The sequence below is a fragment of the Symphalangus syndactylus genome, chromosome 11 (assembly GCF_028878055.3).
Source record: "Symphalangus syndactylus isolate Jambi chromosome 11, NHGRI_mSymSyn1-v2.1_pri, whole genome shotgun sequence".
NCBI classification, from domain to species: domain Eukaryota; kingdom Metazoa; phylum Chordata; class Mammalia; order Primates; family Hylobatidae; genus Symphalangus; species Symphalangus syndactylus.
Genome location: NC_072433.2, coordinates 55,008,697 through 55,029,585, shown reverse-complemented (window position 1 = coordinate 55,029,585; position 20,889 = coordinate 55,008,697). Strand labels below are relative to the sequence as shown.

Here is a 20,889-nt window from a genome sequence, read left to right as displayed (position 1 = left end):
TGGCCTAGGGCTGATATTTAACAATCAGGAGAAAGAGCCCCTGAGACCTTTACAAATGCAAAATTTGCAAAATCCCTCAAAGCATAACCTTCATAAAATGCAGTAAGTAGAACTGTGGCTGGGTGGATGGGCATGTCATTCGCTGACCTGACGCCCACAGAAAGAAATGCAAGTGTGATGGAAGAAAATGACGCATTAATTCTTGGGTTAAAATAGTTTCAGTGCTAATGCCTGAGATTCTCTAATAAACAGAAAAATACTGGCGGGGCTGAGTGTTAGGTAACAGGAGCACCCTAATGGCGCTGGTTCCGGGTTCTTCTTCCTCCCCAACATAGGCCCGCCAAAAGGAGCCAATCAGAGGTCACGCCTTCGCGCCTCAGTCTAGACCCAGCCCCTCAGCCAACCAGCGACCCCCACGTAACGTCCCTAGGTATAAAAGAGGGAGGCTGTAGCACTCTCGCTCTCTTTCTCCTTCCGCTTCGGCTCTCCCTCGGACTCCTCCAATAAAGATCTCTTGACTGCAACCGGTGTGGGGTGGTCTGAGTCTGAGCCTACAGAGTCACCCTTTCACTGAGTGTGGTGGCTCATGCCTGTAATCCCAGCACTTTGGGAGGCTGAGGCAGGAGGATCGCTTGAGCCCAGGAACTCAAGACCAGCCTACGCAACATAGCAAGACCCCCATCTCTACCAAAAAAATTTTAAAAATCAGCAGAATGTGCTGATGTGTGCTTGTAGTCCTAGCTACTCAGGAGCCCTGATGGCACCACTGCACTCCAACCTGGACAACAGAGTGAGACCCTGTCTCAAAGAGAAAAAAAAAAGAAAAAGAAACGTGATGGCCAGGCACTGTGCTAGGTACTAGGAATACACAGGTGAACACAAGATGATCCTAATCTCATAAGACTTGCAAGTTTATCAAATAATTACAGACATTTGTAGGGTTATGTAAGAAACTTTAAGATACCATGATGGCCTTCGATAAATACCATCGAGGCTACACGTCCATTGCACGTCCATATCCTTAGTACTTTCCTGAGAAGACTCCCTAAAAGTGCGATTTCTGGGTCTAAAGATCTGCTTTTTTTTTTGTTTTTTTTTTTGAGATGGAGTTGGAGTTTCCCTCTTGTCACCCAGGCTAGAGTGCAGTGGTGCAATCTCCGGTCACTACAACCTCCGCCTCCTGAATTCAAGCGATTCTCCAGCCTCAGCCTCCCAAGTACCTGGGATTACAGGCACCCGCCACCACGCCCGGCTAACTTTTGTATTTTTTAGTAGAGACGGGGTTTCACCATGTTGGCGCCAGGCTGGTCTCGAACTCCTGAACTCAGGTGATCCGCCCGCCTCAGCGCCCCAATGTGTTGGGATTACAGGCGTGAGCCACCGCGCCCGGCCTGTTTTTAATTAATTTTTTAACAACAGACTTTATTTTTTAGGGCATTTTTAGGTTCACAACAAAATTGCGCAGAAAGTACAGTTTTCGTATTACCCCTGCGCCCACCCACCTCCAGCAAGCAGCAATCTGTTCGCTTTCAAGTTTTACTTTTTATTTATTATTTATTTATTTATTGCATTTTGTTTTAAACAAATGGGAGAAAACGCTGAAAACGCACAAGCACTTTGGTTGGTTAAATTAGGGTTCCGTCAAGAGCCGGAGCGGTGTGCCAAGTGAAAACTACATTTCCCACGGGGCAGCGGGTCACGTCACAGAGGAACGACTACGCATGCGTGCAAGGTCCTCCGCGCGCGACTACGCTCATAAAAGGAAAAAAGCGTGTGCGGTTCTCGACGTGCCGCCAATCTTCGAACGCAGGTCCGTGATCATCCGCAGACTCCGAAAAAGCGTTCGAGGAACGCGCCTGCTCCCCTCGTCGCAGTTTCCAGCCCGACGAGCTTGTTTTGTCCGAGACGCGGTAGGTGGGGACGGGCCGTGGCCTGAGACCTCCGGCGAAACGCGGGAGCGAAGGGCTGAGTCCTCCCTCCGCGCCGCGGCTCCCGGCCTCCCTGAGGCGGCGCTCTAGGGGCAGTACGCACGCGCTCTGGGCGGGAGGGGGGGCGGAGTACGTGGGGGTGGGGTGGGGGCGGGGCTCGGGGAGGGCGGGCCCTGCGCCCGGCCGCTCGAGGTCTGCGCGTGCGTGCTTCCATCCCGGGAGAAGGTGGGAAACCGCGACACGCTGGGCTCGGTACGGACGCAACTTCCAGGTGGGATACCCGGACCGGGGTCACGAAGATGCGGACAGAGGAAGGGCCCCGAACTCCAGCACTTATTTTATGATTTGCACAAAATTATATATATATAGTTTTTAAAAAGATACACTAGCAGTTCGTCGTTTGCCCAGGCTGGTCTCAAACTCGTTGGCTCAACCTCCCGCCTCGGCCTCTCAAAGTGTGGGGAGTATAGGCGTGAGCCCCCGCGCCCGGCCAAAAAATGCCCGTCTTAAGACCAACAAAACAGCTTCCTTCACCCTCGCTATCCTCCAGTTACCTCCTCGGCTCCGGTTTGCAGCCAGAGGTCTTAGTCTACCCTCACTAATGCCTTTTCTCCTCCAAGTCTTGAACCCTTGAGCCTCTAGTCAGGCTTTGGTCTCCACCACTCCACTGAAAAGGCTTATTGTCAAAGCCACCAGTGATCTCTAGGTGGCCAAATTCATTGTTAAGTTAGGTCTCAGTCCTGTAGCAGCATTTGATGCTGTGGATCACTGCCCCTTCTTGAAACACTGTTTTCATTTGGCTTGCTGAACGTTCTCTTCCTTTGTCTCTGCTCTCTCTGACTTCTCCTCTGCTGATTCTAACCTAGGCATCATCTCACATTTTTTTTTCATTAGAGACACGTTCTCTGTTGCTCAGACTGGAAAACAGTGGTGCTATCACAGCTCACTGCAGCCTCGAACTCCTGGGCTCAAGCAGTCCTCTTAACCAAAGCCTCCCCAAATGCTGGAATTACAGGCATGAGCCACCACAATCCCAGTTTCACATTTTAAATGTAAATACCGGCCAGGCGCGGTGGCTCATGCCTGTAATCCTAGCACTTTGGGAGGCCAAGGGGGGCAGATTGCCTGAGCTCAGGAGTTTGAGACCAGCCGGAGCAACGTGGTGAAATCCAGTCTCTTCTAAAAAAAAAAAAAAATTAAAAAAAAATTAGCTGGGCGTGGTGGTGCGCACCTGTAATCCCAGCTACTTGGGAGGCTGAGGCACAATAATCACTTAAACCCCGGAGGTGGATGCTGCAGTGAGCCAAGATCGTGTCACTGCACTCCAGCCTGGATGACAGAGCAAGATCCTGTCTCAAAAAAAAGAGTCCTAGAGGTGGAAGAAAATCCACATATAAGTGGACCTGCACAATTAAAACCTGCATTGTTCAAGGGTCAACTGTATAGCTATATTGAAAGAGATTTATTGTGATGGATTGGGTCACACTGTTATAGAGGCTGAGAAGTCCCGAGATTTGCCATCTGCAAGCTGGAAGCCCAGGAAAGCAAACCCTCTGGAAACTCACAGACACACTCAAAAGTGTTTCACCAGCTATCTGGGAATCCCCTAGCCCAGTCAGTTTGACACATGAAGTTAACCATCACATTTCCCTAGCTTTGTTTTTCAGTTGCTTCAATCATCATTTTACTGGTGATACTTTGAGTGTTGTCATAATAGCCTAATGGTGGATTGGCAGCTTCCACTTCTGTGATCTCTTTTACTATTGAATATGCTGAAGACGTGACACAACTTGGAATTCAGAGGAAGAGCATAGGTTTTAGAACTTGCAGCCTTGCAGCCCCAGCTCAACTACCTATTTTTCCTGAGTTACCTAGCATAATCTATCTGAACTTTAGTTTCTTCACTATACTTACCATTCTGTTATCTATTTTATAGGATTGCTGTGAGGTTTAAATGAGAAACACTGGCATAAGTTGCAATACAGAGGCATGAACGAAAAAAATTTTCTTCTCTTCTTAATTTCTCTTTAACCAGTTGATGAATATAGATTCTATTTATTTATTTATTTATTTTTGAGATGGAGTCTCACTCTGTCACCGAGGCCGGAGTATAGTGGTGCAATGTCGGCTCACTGCAACCTCTGCCTCCCGGGTTCAAGCGATTCTCCTGCCTCAGCCTCCTGAGTAGCAGGGATTACAAGCATGCACCACCATGCTTGGCTAATTTTTTGTTTGTTTGTTTGTTTTGAAATGGAGTTTCGCTCTTTGTTGCCCAGGCTGGAGTGCAATGGTGCAATCTCAGCTCACTGCAACCTCCACCTTCCAGTTTCAAGCGATTCTCCTGCCTCAGCCCTCCGAGTAGCTGTGATTACAGGCGTGTGCCACCACACCCGATTAATTTTGTATTTTTAGTAGAGACAGCGTTTTACCATGTTGGCCAGGCTGGTCTTGAACTCCTGATCTTAGTTGATCTGCCGGCCTTGGCCTCCCAAAGTGCTGGGATTACTGGTGTGAGCCATTGCACCCAACCTACTTATGTTTTTTTTTAGAAACAAGGTCTTACTCTGTCACACAGGCTGGAGCGCAGTGGTGCTATTATAGCTCACTATTCCCAAACTCCTGGGCTCAAGTGATCCTCCTGCCATAGCCTCCTGAGTAGCCAGGACTACACATGTGCACCACCCTTCCCAGCTAATTATTTTATTTTGTTTTTGTAGAGACAGGGCCTCCGTGTGTTGCCCAGGCTGGTCCTGAACTCCTGACCTCAAGTGATCCTCCCATTTCGGCCTCCCAAAATGCTGGGATTACGGTCATGAGCCACTGCACCCAGTTTGCAGATTCTCATTGCTAGTGACTGGATTGAGAGTGTGGGATCTGAGTGTCGGGTATTAGGTTCCTCTTTCCCTTTGACCCAGAACAAAGCTCTTACTGTTTTAAGCCCTGTAGGATTAATCTTAGAGTGGCTTAAGTATAGGATATTTGGATTTGTTTATTTGAGGCCTTGGATGCTATTATAGTAAAAAGGCCAGCAATTTTAGGCTGCGTATTAGTAGTTAACATATGCTTCTACCCTGCAGCCTTTGTCCCTCAGAATTGGCTATCTCTGCAGACCGTGCTTAATGAAAGTTCTTATTAGTCAAGCTACTCAGTTGCAGGTAACAAAAAGCTATTCTGACTAGCCTAAGCGTGAAAGGGGTGTTTGTTGACTCTGTGATATTGTAAAATATATATCTGGTCTGTATCCCAGTTTGGAGCTTCCTGGAGGGTGATGTGCCCAGGGAGGGCATGGAAGCTCCTCGCTCCTTCCCACGTGCTTTGCCCTGTACACTTCTTCCTTCATCTGTATCCATTGTGACATCCTTTATAATAAGCCAGTAAACCTAAGTGTTTCCCTGAGTGCTGAGAGCTGCTCCTGCAAATTAGTGGAACCCAAGGAGGAAGTCATGGAAACCTTGATTTATAGTCAGTTGGTCAGAAGCACAAATGAAGCAACTGGGAGCTTGTGACTGGCATTGAGAGTTGGGGGGGACATGCTCGTGGGACTGAGCCCTCAACCTATGGGGTTTGACACTCTGTCCAGGTGGATAGTGTTGGAAATAAACTGAATTAGAGGACATCCAGCGTGTATCCACTGCAGACTCGGTGGATTGATTGATTGTTGGGGAGAAATCTCCACACATTTGGCCACAGAAATCTTCCGTGTTGATTATTGTACATTGTGACAGCAGAGGAGAAGGTTTGGTTTTTTTCCTCACAGACTCTAGCTGAAGAGTCCTGGAGTAAGTCAGTTTCAGATGGGACTCTATCCAGAAGCCTAAATTATGTCACCAGTATTTCCTGTTTCTCTTTCTCTGTTTTTTTTTTTTTTTTTTTTTTTTTAAAGTTGGGGTCTTGCTGTGTTTCTCAGGCTGGTCTTGAACTCCAGGCCACAAGAGATCCTCCTGCCTCAGCCTCCTGAAAGCTGGGACTACAGGAGTCCACCACCACACCTGGGTACTTTTTTTTTTCTTTTGAGACGTAGTCTCGCTCTGTTGCCAGGCTGGAGTGCAATGGCGTGATCTCGACTCACTGCGACCTCCGCCTCCCGGGTTCAAGTGATTCTCCTGCCTCAGCCTCATGAGTAGCTGGGACTACAGGCATGCACTACCATTCCCAGCTAATTTTTTTTTTGTATTTTTAGTAGAGATGGGGTTTCACCGTGTTGGCCAGGCTGATCTCGACCTCTTGACCTCATGATCCGCCTGCCTCGGCCTCCCAAAGTGCTGGGATTACAGGCATGAGCCACCATGCCTGGCTGCACACCTGGGTACTTTTTATTTTTGGTAGAGATAGAGCCTAGCTATGTTGACAAGTCTGGTCTCAAACTCCTGGGCTCAAGCAGTCCTCTGTACTTGGCCTCCCAAGGTGTTGGGATTACGGGCATGAGACACTGCGACTCGCCTGTTTATTGGTTTTGTTAAATGCCTTGTCATGAGGCATTAAAAAGCCCATGATGGAAAGAAGATAGCCCCAGAGAAGGGGTTCCAAATTCTTCACAAATTCTTCAATAGATGAGTGGATTAAAAACCAGATCTATCCATACAATGGAATGTTATTTAACCATAAAAAGGAATGAAGTTACCGATACATGCTGTGACATTGATGACCTTTGGAAACATGCTAAGTGAAAGCCAGTCACATAAGGTCACAGAGTGTACAATTCCATTTATATGAAATGTCTAGAATAGGCAAATGTACAAATATGAAATTAGAATAATGGCTGCCAGTGACTGAGAGGAGAAGGGGGTGGGGAATGACTGCTAATGAGTATAAGGTTTTAAGGAGAGTTGGTGAAAATGTTCTAAAATTAGATAGTGGTGATATTTGCACAACCTTGTGACTAACCTAACACTGAATTGCACACTTTAAAAAAGTGAATTGGGGTGGGTGCGGTGGCTCACATTGAGGCTGAAGCAGGAAGATCGCTTGAGCCCAGTAGTTTGTTTGAGACCAGCCTGGGCAGTATGATGAGCCCTCATCTCAACAGAAAATTATAAAATTAGCTGGGTGTGGTGGTGCACACCTGTATCCCAGCCACTTGGGAGGCTGGGGCAGGAGGATTGGCTGAGCCGAAGAAGTCAAGGCTGCAGTGAGCTGTGATTGCACCGCTTCACTCCAGCCTGGGCAATGAGAGTGTGACCCTGTCTCAAATAAATAGAGAGAGATAGAGAATTGTATGGCATGTGAATTATCTCCATTAAGCTGTTTTTGTTGTTGTTTTGAGACGGAGTCTCACTCTGTCACCCAGACTGGAGTGCAGTGGTGCGATTTTGGCTCACTTTAACCTCCACCTCCCTGATTCAAGCGATTCTTGTGCCTCAGCCTCTCAAGTAACTGGGATTACAGGTGTGCACCACCACACCCAGCTAATTTTTGTACTTTTTTAGTAGAGACAGTGTTGGCCAGGCTAGTCTCGAATTCCTGGCCTCAAGTGATCCGCCCACCTTGGCCTCCAAAAGTGCTGGGATTACAGGTGTGAGCCACCACACCTGGCCCATTAAGCTATTATTTTAAAAAGTCTGCCTAAACCTCTGCACTAGACAAACATGGGGCACATTCCAAGCAACTTAGCCAAGTTTAAAAGATCAGTACTGATTTCAGCTGATGCTTGCCTCAGGGAAGCTAGGTTTGGAGTTTGAGTTCAGCTGTGATTAACTGCTTGTTAACAGAAACAAAACACCAAACTCTCAAGAACATAACAGAATCCAGAGTCTACAACACATCATCTACAATGTCCAGGATGTAATCCAAAATTCTTAGACACAAGAAATGGGCTGGGCATGGTGGCTCATGCCTGTAATCCCAGCACAGCACTTTGGGAGGCTGAGGCAGGCCGATCACTTGAGGACAGGAGTTTGAGACCAGCCTGGCCAACATAGCAAAAGCCCTTCTCTACTAAAAATACAAAAAAATTAGCTAGGCATGGTGGTACCCGGGAGGCTCAGGGGGCTGAGGCACAAGAATTGTTTGAACCTAAGAAGTGGAGGTTGCAGTGAGCTGAGATCGCATCACCACTCCAGCCTGGGCAACAGAGCAAGACTGACTTAAAAAAAAAAAAAAAAAAGGTCAGGTGCAGTGGCTCACACCTGTAATCCCAGCACTTTGGGAGACCGAGGTGGGTGGATCTATGAGGTCAGGAGTTTGAGACCAGCCTGACCAACGTGGTGAAACCCCATCTCTACTAAAAATACAAAAATTAGCCAGATGTGGTGGCACACACCTGTAATCCCAGCTACTCAGGAAGCTGAGGCAGGAGAATTGCTTGAACCCGGGAGGCAGAGGTTGCAGTGAGCCAAGATTGCACCATTGCACTCCAGCCTGGGTAACAGAGCGAGACTCTGTCTCAAAAAAAAAAAAAAGGAACGAAAATTTTAAAATATATTTTTACAAAACAGGAAAATATGATCTGTGTTCACAAAAAAAGGCAATCAGTGGGCCCGGCACAGTGGCTCACGCCTGTAATTCCAGCACTTTGGGAGGCCGAGGCGGGTGGATCATGAGGTCAGCAGATCAAGACCATCCTGGCTAACATGGTGAAACCCCATCTCTGCTAAAAATACAAAAAATTAGCCGGGCGTGGTGGCGGGCGCATATAGTTCCAGCTGCTCAGGAGGGTGAGGCAGGAGAATGGCGTGAACCTGGGAGCCGGAGCTTGCAGTGAGCTGAGATCGAGCCACTGCACTCAAGCCTGGGTGACAGAGCAAGACTTCATCTCAAAAAAACAAAAAAAAAAGGCAATCAACAAAGATCAACCCCAAGAGGACCCAGATGTTGGTATCAACTGACAAGAATTCTAAAGGAGCTTCCTTCCTCTCTCTCTCTCTCTCTCTCTCTCTTTCTTTCTTTCTTTCCCCTCTCTGGCCCACGCTACAATCTACTCGGCTTGCTGCTGCCCCCGCCGCGGACTACCTGGGACTGCCGGCGCCCGCCACCGCTGCCTGCCTTTTCTCCTTTGGATGCAGGCACGCGTTTGCCATCTTGGCCACGCTGGTCGCCAGCTCCTGACGCCGAGTGCTCTGCCCGCCTCAGCCTCCCGAGGTACTGGGACTACAGACGGAGTCTCGCTCACCCAGTGCTCGGTGTTGCCTGGGCTGGAGGGCGGTGGCGTGGTCTGGCCTCGCGGCAGCCTCTACCCCCCGGCCGCCTGCCTTGGCCTGCCAGGGTGCTGGGATTGCAGCCCCTGCCCGGCCGCCGCCCCATCTGGAAGGTGGGGAGCGCCTCTGCCCGGCCGCCCCGTCTGGGAGGTGAGGAGCACCTCTGCCTGGCCGCCCCGTCTGGGAAGTGAGGAGCGCCTCTGCCCGGCCGCCCCGTCTGGGAAGTGAGGAGCGCCTCTGCCCGGCCACCCACCGTCTGGGAAGTGAGGAGCGCCTCTGCCCGGCCACCCACCGTCTGGGAAGTGAGGAGTGCCTCTGCCCGGCCGCCCCGTCTGGGAAGAAGTGAGGAGCGCCTCTGCCCGGCCGCCCCGTCCGGGAAGAAGTGAGGAGCGCCTCTGCCCGGCCGCCCCGTCCGGGAAGAAGTGAGGAGCGCCTCTGCCCGGCCGCCCCGTCCGGGAAGAAGTGAGGAGCGCCTCTGCCCGGCCGCCCCGTCGGGAAGAAGTGAGGAGCGCCTCTGCCCGGCCGCCCTGTCCGGGAAGAAGTGAGGAGCGCCTCTGCCCGGCCGCCCCATCTGGGAGGTGAGGAGCGCCTCTGCCCGGCCACCCATCGTCTGGGAGGTGAGGAGCGCCTCTGCCCGGCCACCCATCGTCTGGGAGGTGAGGAGCGCCTCTGCCCGGCCACCCACCGTCTGGGAAGTGAGGAGCGCCTCTGCCCGGCCACCCACCGTCTGGGAAGTGAGGAGCGCCTCTGCCCGGCCACCCACCGTCTGGGAAGTGAGGAGCGCCTCTGCTCGGCCACCCACCGTCTGGGAAGTGAGGAGCGCCTCTGCCCGGCCGCCCCGTCTGGGAAGTGAGGAGCGCCTCTGCCCGGCCACCCATCGTCTGGGAAGTGAGGGGCGCCTCTGCCCGGCCACCCATCGTCTGGGAAGTGAGGAGCGCCTCTGCCCGGCCACCCTGTCTGGGAAGTGAGGAGCGCCTCTGCCCGGCCGCCCCGTCTGGGAAGTGAGGAGCGCCTCTGCCCGGACACCCATCGTCTGGGAAGTGAGGAGCGCCTCTGCCCGGCCTCCCATCGTCTGGGAGGTGAGGAGCGCCTCTGCCCGGCCGCCCCGTCCGGGAGGAAGTGAGGAGCGCCTCTGCCCGGCCGCCCCGTCCGGGAAGAAGTGAGGAGCGCCTCTGCCCGGCCGCCCCGTCCGGGAAGAAGTGAGGAGCGCCTCTGCCCGGCCGCCCCGTCTGGGAAGTGAGGAGCGCCTCTGCCTGGCCGCCCCGTCCGGGAAGAAATGAGGAGCGCCTCTGCCCGGCCGCCCCATCCGGGAAGAAGTGAGGAGCGCCTCTGCACAGCCACCCATCGTCTGGGAAGTGAGGAGCGCCTCTGCCCGGCCACCCACCGTCTGGGAAGTGAGGAGCACCTCTGCCCGGCCGCCCCGTCCGGGAAGAAGTGAGGAGCGCCTCTGCCCGGCCGCCCCGTCCGGGAAGAAGTGAGGAGCGCCTCTGCCCGGCCGCCCCGTCCGGGAAGAAGTGAGGAGCGCCTCTGCCCGGCCGCCCCGTCGGGAAGAAGTGAGGAGCGCCTCTGCCCGGCCGCCCCGTCCGGGAAGAAGTGAGGAGCGCCTCTGCCCGGCCGCCCCGTCTGGGAGGTGAGGAGCGCCTCTGCCCGGCCACCCATCGTCTGGGAGGTGAGGAGCGCCTCTGCCCGGCCACCCATCGTCTGGGAGGTGAGGAGCGCCTCTGCCCGGCCACCCATCGTCTGGAAAGTGAGGAGCGCCTCTGCCCGGCTGCCCCATCTGGGAAGTGAGGAGTGCCTCTGCCCGGACACCCATCGTCTGGGAGGTGAGGAGCGTCTCTGCCCGGCCACCCATCGTCTGGGAAGTGAGGAGCGCCTCTGCCCGGCCACGTATCGTCTGGGAAGAAGTGAGGAGCGTCTCTGCCTGGCCGCCCCGTCTGGGAAGTGAGGAGCCCCTCTGCCCGGCTGCCCCGTGTCTGGGTAGAAGTGAGGAGCTCCTCTGCCTGGCCGCTCCGTCTGGGAGGTCTACCACGGAGGCCAAAAGCAATGTGGGGGCTGGACGTGGTGGCTCACACCTGTGGTCCCGGCACTCTGGGGGGCGAGGCGGGTTGATCACTTCGGGCTAGGAGTTCGAGACCAGTCTGGCCAACTTGGCGAAACATGAAGAATACAACAGACAAACCAACCAACCAACTCAATGACAACAAAACAGGTCTACCCTGGAGTCATACTCTAATTTTTTCTATTTTCCTCCCTTTCTGATCCTTTATCCCACTTTCTTTTTCTTCCTCTTCCTTCTCCCTCTTCTTTGTCAAATAGAGGATTGAGTTATTATCACTGATCCATATAAAGTCCCTCTCTCATTTATTTTAACTCCCACCCCCATTTCTATTCCCCGACTTCCCATGTGCAACCTTCCTAATATGTTTGATACGCATCTTTTTGTTTGTATGTATTTTTAGAAAATGTTTATTGTTTTTGTATGCAAAAAAATTAATAAAAAAAATGTAATTTTTATTGAGCAAAAAAAAAAAAAAAAAGAATTCTAAAGGAGAATCAAAATAATTAGTTAAAATAATTTTTTTTTTAAAATTTAAAGCAGTTATTAAAACTTTGTCAGGCCAGGTGTGGTGGCTCACACCTATAATCCCAACGGTTTGGGAGGCTGAGTTGGGAGGATCGCCTGAGCCCAGGAGTTAAAGACCAGCCTGGGCAACATAGTGAGACCCCATCTCTACAAAAAGTTTAAAAATTAGCTGGACAGGCACAGTGGCTCAGGCCTGTAATCCCAGCACTTTTTGGGAGGCTGAGGTGGGCAGATCACCTGAGGTCAAGAGTTGGAGACCAGCCTGGCCAACATGGTTAAGCTCTGTCTCTACTAAAAATATAAAAATTAGCTGGGTGTGGTAGCTGGCACCTGTAATCCCAGCTACTTGGGAGACTGAGGCAGGAGAATTGCTTGAACCTGGGAAGTGGAGATTGCAGTGAGCCGAGATCGCACCACTGCACTCCAGCCTGGGCAACAGAACAAGACTCCGTCTCTAAAAAAAAAAAACAAAAGGTGCGGGGGAAAGAAAGAAAGAAAAGATGTGGCCTTGTAAGTCAGTGGGAAGACAAGCATGCTAGGAGCCAAAAGGTTTAAAGTACTGGGCGTTGCCTCAGCATTCCTAAGAATGCTTGAAACCTTGCTGGAATTGCTGAGCCTCTCAGGGTTTGGGACAGTTTTGTTTACACGATAGAATTGTGATAAGATTAGCTGGCACTCTCGGACTCTGATAAAACTAGCCACTTGGCCTGGAAGTGCAGTGTCCTCCATCTGGACTTCCAGTTCATTATAGTTCCAACCCCAGGGCCTCATTCCCACTTGCTTTGCACCAGCAGGCTTGGCATTTGTTCTCAGAAGGTCACAGAAACCTTTGCTTCTACTTAGAACACGTTTCCTGGGGAAGTTCAGACTTATGACTGACCAGATCCAGAGATAGCAGCACTTTGATGTAAAATCATAGGAAGAGCTTGTTCTCTCAGACAAGCCATTACCCAGTAGGCAAAGCTCAAACAAGAGAGCCCTTAAATGGTGTGGTCTTTGGCCAGGCCATCGTCGCGGGGTTATTCCTAGGTTTGGCAGGTGTCAGCGTTTCTTTTGCTTGTGCGATTGGCTCTTTTGCTCAACGTAACAGCGGACCCCTGGCCTCCAGATGAGAAGGGCCACTAGCGTTCACTAAGTGCATGCTCTGGGCCAGCCATTGCCTAGGACCTTTCTTAGATATTTGATTATCAAGTAGGTGCTCTCGTTTTAATTTTATCGAGACCCAGAAAGGTTAAATAATTCATCCAGGGTGAGTGTGAGGCTTTATGAGAACTTTACAGTTGTTCTCTCCCTTCCCCCTCCTTGGACTATTCCTGGAACATGAAGGTCCAGTTCCTTTCCCTGATGGCTGTATGGCAGGTGGCATACTTCATTTCTTTGCAGGAAATTACACTTGTATTGATGCTGGGCATGCTGCTCACCTCTTCAGTGTTTTCCCAAGTAGGGTCTGACAAATGGGGATCCAAGCCCTCCTGTATTTCAGGCTTTATTTTGGGTACCAAGATGCAAAGACAGTCCGTTAAGACTTAGTTCTTGGCCGCTCACGGTGGCTCATGCCTGTTATCCCAGCACTTTAGGAGGCTGAGGCGGGAGGATTGCCTGCCCCCAGGAGTTTGAGATCATCCTGGGCAACAAGGCAAGACCTCATCTCTACAAAAAAAAATTAAAAATTAGCTGGGTGTGATGGTACATGCCTATAGTCTCAGCTACTGGGAGGCTGAGGTGGGAGGATCACTTGAGCCTGGGAGGGGCAGGCTACAGTGAGCCAAGATTGGGCCACTGCACTCCAGCTTGGGTGACAGAGTGAGACCCTGTCTCAAAAAAAAAAAAAAAAAAGACTTAGTTCTTCTACTTTTAAGGGGCTGGAAGTCTGAGAAGTAGACTCTTCCACACATAGAAAGCAGTCTTAAAAGGGTGTGTGTGCTCTGATTATGGTTATATAACATTTACAGAAAGTGGATACAGAATGAAAATCACTTGAGGTTGTTGGGATTTGCTTTAAAACATCTTTTAATGTTGCATTATTCTTTCACCTTAATTGGGGAAAAAGGGAGATAATTGGAAACAGGGGTGACCAGAGTGCTCCGGGGAGGCAGAGGTTCTGTAATAACTGTTGATAGCCAAGGAGGCCGCAAAGAAGAGAGGGTGTTTGCGTGGTAAGCGTGTGTTGCCATTTGCCAGATATGTGCCAGAGGCAAGGGGCATCAAGGCAGTGGGCAGAGTTAGATGGTCCGCTTTGAGAGTTCATGGCTGATGGGATCCAGGGCTAGCAAGAGCTTATTGTGAAATTATAAAATGAGGTGGTTCTGCCAGGCAAGGCACTACCCAGTAGGCACAGTGATCCTCCAGACCACGTGGTCAGCTCTCTCCCTGAAAGTTTCAACCTCTCTGTGTGTGTGTGTGTGTGTGTGTGTGTGTGTCTGTGTGTCTTTGTCAGTAAAAGCTTTTATGAGATACACACAATTTTTTCTTGTTATATGTACATGGGATATCGTTAAAGGAATACCCAAGAAACAACTAGTTGCCTGTAGCGATAGATTTCGTTGTATTTCAAAAATAATCTGAATTTTTTTTTACTACGTTCGTATATTGTTTACTCAAAGTTTTGTGTGTGTGTGTTTTTCTAGAGAAACAGACTTTTTTTTTTTTTTTGAGAGACAGAGTCTCACTCTGTCACCCAGGCTGGAGTGCAGTGGTGTAAACGGCTCACTACAACCTCTGCCTCCTGGGTTCAAGTGATTCTCCCGCCTCAGCCTCCTGAGTAGCTGGGACTGCAGGGGCACACCACCACACCTGGCTAATTTTTGTATTTTTAGTAGAGACAGGGTTTTGCCATGTTGGCCAGGCTGGTCTTTTTTTTTTTTTTTTTTTTGAGATGGAGTCTTGCTCTGTCACCCAGGCTGGAGTGCAGTGGCGCAATCTCGGCTCACTGCAAGCTCCGCCTCCCGGGTTCATGCCATTCTCCTGCCTCAGCCTCTCCGAGTAGCTGGGACTACAGGCGCCCGCCACCACGCCCGGCTAATTTTTTGTATTTTTAGTAGAGACGGGGTTTCACCGTGGTCTCGATCTCCTGACCTCGTGATCCGCCCGCCTCGGCCTCCCAAAGTGCTGGGATTACAAGCGTGAGCCACCGCGCCCGGCAGGCCAGGCTGGTCTTGAACTCCTGACCTCAGGTGATCCGCCCGCCTCGGCCTCCCAAAGTGCTGGGATTAGAGGCTTAAACCACCGCACCTGGCCAAGAGAAACAGACTTTATGAACAACCACATGAGACGGTGAGACAGGTGATGAGGGCCTAAACTAAAACAATGACAAGTGTGGTGGGAGAGAGGGGGCTGGATTCCCAGCTTGGGAAGCCAGCTGTGCAGGGATGCTGTTAACCAGCATCTAGAAGGCAGAGCAGTGCGGGACTGGAAGTCTGAGCATCTGTGAGTGCATCTCAGTGGGATTATTCAGGGGGCAATTGGAAGTCTGAATTGGGAACCTTGGAAAGAGATCAGGGTTGATGACACTGATTTGGAAGTTTAGCCTGAAGCTGATGAGAATGCTTAGGGAGTGCTTAGAGAATGAGAAGAGGATCCCAGAGCGATCTTCCACTGGGGTAGAGAAGGAGGCAGCAAAAAACCGGAATGGTGGTTAGAGACACTGGGGAGCGTGGAGGCCTGGTGTGTTAGCATTCTCCAGAGGGACAGAACTGATAGTGTGTATATATATATACACACACACACACACACACATATAAGTTTATTAGGGAGAATTGCCTCACACGATTACAAGGTGAAATCCCGTGATAGGCCATCGGCAAGCTGAGTTAAGAGAGAAGCTGGTAGCATAATTCAGTGCAAGTCCGCCAGCCTTAAAACCAGGGAAGCCAACAGTGCAGCTCTCAGTCTGAGGCCCAAGGCCTGAGAGCCCCTGAGAGGTGCAAGTCTCAGAGTCTAAAGGCCAAAGAACCTGCAGTCTGATGTCCAAGGGCAAGGGGAGAGGAGGCCAAGTGTCCGGCATAACACAGAACAGAGCCAGCACGCGGACTCAGCAAGCTGCTGGTCCCCCTTCTTCCGCCTGCTTTGTGCCAGCCACGTGGGCAGCCAACTGGATAGTGCCCACCCATATGGAGGTGGGTCTTCCTCTCCTAGTCCACTGACAAATGTCAGCCTCCTCTGGCAACACCCTCACAGACACACCCAGGAACAGCACTTCACCAGCTGTCTAGGCATCCCTCAATCCAGACAAGTTGTTACCTAGGATTAACCGTCACACCTGGAAATCTAGAGAGTGGCGCTTCGAGGTGCAGCATGTAAGCAGGTGTGCAGTGCAGCAGAAAGGTCCAGGAGCTGCCAGGAGCTCGCTGGGAGCTTGAGGGTGGGCTGAGGCATGAAGGGGAGAAGGGACGATGGTAGGTATGGTAGTTTTTTTTGTTTTTTTTTGTTTTGTTTTGTTTTTTTTTTTTGAGGCGGAGTCTCGCTCTGTCACCCAGGCTGGAGTGCAATGGTGCGATTTTGGCTCACTGTAACCTCCGCCTCCCGGGTTCATGCAATTCTCCTGCCTCAGCCTCTAGAGTAGCTGGGACTACAGGCACCCGCCACCACACCTGGCTAATTTTTGTATTTTTAATAGAGATGGGGGTTCACTATGTTGGTCTCAAACTCCTGACCTCGTGATCCACCTGCCTCGGCCTCCCAAAGTGCTGGGATTACAGATGTGAGCCACTGCGCCCAGCCCGGTATGGTAGTTTTATGGTGAAGAAAAGGATAGTGATTCAGTCAGCATTTATTGAGAACCCAGTGTGCCAGGCTCTCTGCTAGGTATGGAGAATAAAGTGATCCCTGCCCTCAAAGACTGGACAAACTAGGGCAGGAGACAAATATATACTAAGAAGATTTGAATGTGATTTGGTAGGTACAGTGCTAGAAAGAGGGTCTTAGAGGGCCGGGCATGGTGGCTCACCACACCTGTAATCCCAGCACTTTGGGAGGCCTAGGTGGGCGGATCACAAGGTTAGGAGATCGAGACCATCCTGGCTAACACAATGAAACCCCGTCTCTGCTAAAAATACAAAAAAATTAGCCAGTCATGGCGGTGGGCGCCTGTAGTCCCAGCTACTCAGGAGGCTGAGGCGGGAGAATGGCGTGAACCCGGGAGGCAGAGCTTGCAGTGAGCCAAGATCACGCCACTGCACTCCAGCCTGGGTGACAGAGCAAGACTCTGTCTCAAAAAAGAAAAAAGAAAAAGAGGGTCTTAGGGGAACAGAAAGGCAACTTAACTCTGCCTAGGAGACTGGGAGTTTCAGTTTGTGATCAGTGGAGGAGGTGACTTGGTGCTAAGCTAGATCTTAAAAATTAAGTAATTAACTGAGAGGATTAGGAGTGATCTGGATGTCCCAGATAGAGGGAACAGTGTGAACATAGGGCAAGCATGGAGATAAGAAATTATGTGGGGCTGGGTGTGGCGGCTCACATCTGTAATCCCAACACTTTTAAGAGCCAAGGCGGGCAAATCACTTTGGGCTTAGGAGTTCAAGACCAGCCTGGGCAACATGGTGAAACCTCGTCTCTACAAAAATTACCTGGGCGTGGTGGTGCACACCTGTAGTCCTAGCTACTCAGGAGTCTGAGCCTGGAGAGAGAATTGCTTGAGCCCGGGAAGCAGAGGTTGCAGTGAGCCAAGATTGCACCACTGCATACTAGCCTGGGCAACAGAGTGAGACTACATCTCAGCCTCCCAAGTAGCTGAGATTACAGGCATGCACCACCATGCCCAGATACTTTTTTTGTATTTTTAGTAGAGACCAGGTTTCACCATGTTGGCCAGGCTGGTCTCAAACTCCTGACCTCAGGTGATCTACCTGCCTTGGCCTCCCAAACTGCTGCAATTACAGGGGTGAGCCACCGCACCCCACCAGTTAATTGGCTTTTAAAGTATATTCAATTATAAAATCATTACCATAATCCAATTTTAGAATATTTTCTGGACACACTGATTTTCTTTTCATTTTCTTGACTTTTAAAAATATTATTTATTTTTATTTTTTAAGGCTTTAACTTCAATATGATTTTTTAAATATTATTTTTATTATGGAAAATTTCTAGCCATAGAGAAGTAGAACTGTATAAGGAATATCCATGTTGATCATAGTAATTTGGGGTCTTCTCCAGGTAGAGATGTTCAACCAGTGAGTGAGTATCTTAGTTCATTTGGGTTGCTGTAACAAAATACGTTAGGCTGGATATTTATAAACAACAGAAACATATTGCTCATAGTTTTGAAGGTGCCATCTTTGAAGCACAGAGCAAGCCCTCACCAGATGCCGAATCTGCTGGCACCCTGATCATGGACTTCCTAGCCTCTAGAGCAATGCATTTCTGTTGTTTATACATTACCTAGTCTAAAATATTTTGTTAAAGCAGCTAAATGGATTAAGACAAATTGGTACCAGAAGTGGGGTGCTGCTATAACAAATACCTGAAGATATGGAAGCAGCTTTGGAACTGGGTAGTGGGTAGAGACTGAAAGAGTTTTGACGTTCATACTAGAAAAAGTTTACATTGTCGTGAGCAAATCATTAAGCACAGGTGTGGTAAGGGCACAGGAGGAGAGCTGTAGAGAAAGCCTCAATCTTCTGAGAGATGCCCTAAGAGGGCATGAACAGAATGTTGGTAGAAATATGGATGGTAAAGGCCATTCTGATGAGATCTCAGATGGAAATGAGGAACATGTTAGTGGAAACTGGGGGAAAGGTGATCTTTGTTATAAAGTGGCAGAGAACTTGGCTGATTTGAGTTTGTGCCTGTTGACCTAAAGGAACAAGCCTAGGCAAAATTAATGTAGAGTTTATTTGGGCCAAGGTTGAGGACTGCAGCCTGGGACACGCTTATAAGTTGCCTTGGGGAGTGTTCTGTTTGGCCTTTGTGACAAGCAGATTTTTAAAGGCAAAAGGGAATGAGGAGTGGGCTCACACAAAGTTGTTTGACGGGGGCCAGGCGTGGTGGCTCATGCCTATAACCCCAGCACTTTGGGAGGCTGAGGCGGGTGGATCACCTGAGATCACGAGTTCGAGACCAGGCTGACCAACATGGTGAAACCCCATCTCTACTAAAAATACAAAAATTAGCCGGGCATGGTGGTGGGCGCCTACAATCCCAGCTACTCAGGAGGCTGACACAGGAGAATTGCTTGAATCCGGGAGGTGGAGGTTGCAGTGAGCCAAGATCACGCCATTGCACTCTAGCCTGGACAGCAAGAGCAAAATTCCATCTCAAAAAAAAAAAAACAAAAAAAAAGTTGTTTGACAGGAATTCTGATTGGTTTACAGAGATAACATGAATTAGTGACTGGCTATACATTGTTGAACTATAGGATATGAGAAATTACAGAAAATGCCAGTGTATGGCATTGTGTAGCTACTTTGCATGAGTTAGTCTAGAGCTCACATAGCAAGTGGCTTCATGAGGTGATTGATTATTTAGCGTAAGTGTGGAGTGAGACATGACTGCTGTTGCATCTCATTGCTTCTCTGGGCTTGATAATTAAGGGGCCGGAGGGGGGGCTCACATTCTTCAGATTAAAAGTTTCTTGGCTGGGAGCAGTGGCTCACGCCTGTAATCCCAGCACTTTGGGAGGCTGAGGCGGACGGATCATGAGGTCAAGAGATCGAGACCATCCTGGCCAACGTGGTGAAACCCCGTCTCTACTAAAAATACAAAAATTAGCGGGGCATGGTGGTATGTGCCTGCAATCTCAGCTACTTGGGAGGCTGAGGCAGGAGAATCGCTTGAACCCAGGAGGGGGAGGTTGTGGTGAGCTGAAATTGTGCCACTGCACTCCAGCCTGATGACAGAGTGAGACTCCATCTCAAAAAAAAAAAAGAAAAAGAAAAAAATACAAAATTAGACGGGCGTGGTGGTGTGTGCCTGTAATCCCAGCTACTTGGGAGGCAGAGGCAGGAGAATCGCTTGAACCCGGGAGGCGAAGGTTGCAGTGAGCCAAAATCACACCATTACACTCCAGCCTGGGCAACAAGAGTGAAACTCTGTCTCAAAATAAATAAATAAAGTAAAAGAAATAAATAAATAAAAAGCTTCTTTCTTATGTCCTAGTGTTTTGTGGGAGAACTTAAGAGTGATGAAATAGGATATTTGGTGGATGAAGTCACTGAACGAAGTGGTGAGGGGGTGGCATGGCTTCTCTTGATGGCTTATAGTAAAATGTGAGAAGAGAGAAACAAATTAAATACAGAATTTAAAACCAAAAGGGAAGCAGAACTTAAGCATTTGGAAGATTCTCAGCATGGCCACGTTGTAAAGAATGAAAAAGTAGGCTGGGCACAATGGGTTACGCCTGTAATCCTAGCACTTTAGGAGGTTGAGGCAAGTGGATCACTTGAGCTCAGGAGTTCAAGACCAGCCTGGGCAACATGGTGCAACCCTGTCTCTACAAAAAATTAGCTGGGCTTGGTGGCATGTGCCTGTGGTCCCAGCTGCTCAGGAGGCTGAGGTGGGAGGATCACTTGAACCTGGGAGATTGAGGCTACAGTGAGCTGAAATTGCACCAGTGCACTCCAGCCTGGGTGACAGAGCCAGAGCCTGTCTCAAAAAGAAAAAAAAAAAAGAATAAATGTATTTGGAGAGAATATGAAGGGTGTGGCCAAGCCATCCTTTGATAAGGAGACTAGTATGGATGTGGAAGCCAGGTACTAATCAAGACAATGGAAGGATGACCCTGAAGGCATGTGGGGGCTGTCACCCCATCACAGGCCCAGAAGGCCAGGGTGTTGGGGGCAGAACCATTTCAAGGCTCTGTTCCTAGCATTCTGGGGCAGTGCTCCTTGGCAGCCCCAGGTAGTTTGGCAGCATCCACGTGGTGCTGTCTCTGCTGGTGCACAGAATACACAAGCTGTAGGGGCATGGCTACCCCCACCTAGATTGTAAAGGATGCCCTGAAGAGCCTTGGGCCCAGGCAGAGAACTGACACAGGGTAAGTCCCCTGCAGAGAGTCCCCATTAGGGCATTGCCTAGCAGAGCCATGGGGGTAGGGTTGCCTCTGAGACCTTAGACTGGTAGAGCCACCAGTGTGCAGCTCCAGCCTGGGGGAGCCACAGGCGTGCAACTCCAACAAGTGAGGGCTGTTGAATGGGCTGTGCGGGCAGGGCTGCCCGAAGCCCAGCAACACGTCCCTGCCAGTGTGTCCGGAAGGTGGAGGACATAGAGTTGAAGAAGATTGTTCAGAAACCTTGAGATTGAATGGGGT

At 50.1% G+C, this 20,889-nt stretch overlaps 1 protein-coding gene across 5 annotated transcripts in view; it reads left to right on the top strand.

Moving 5' to 3' along the window:
* The first annotated feature begins 1,703 nt into the window (after positions 1-1,703).
* SGF29 (SAGA complex associated factor 29) overlaps positions 1,704-20,889 on the top strand; it is a 44,390-nt gene continuing 25,204 nt past the window's right edge. For 2 of the 5 annotated variants that reach the window (XM_055298312.2, XM_055298314.2), the window contains exon 1: positions 1,734-1,910. The gene's annotated coding sequence lies outside the window, so the exon portion shown is untranslated. Of the gene's footprint in view, positions 1,911-2,127; positions 2,200-20,889 lie in introns of those variants that run through there. The other 3 variants (XM_055298313.2, XM_063612034.1, XM_063612033.1) reach the window with 3 other exon arrangements.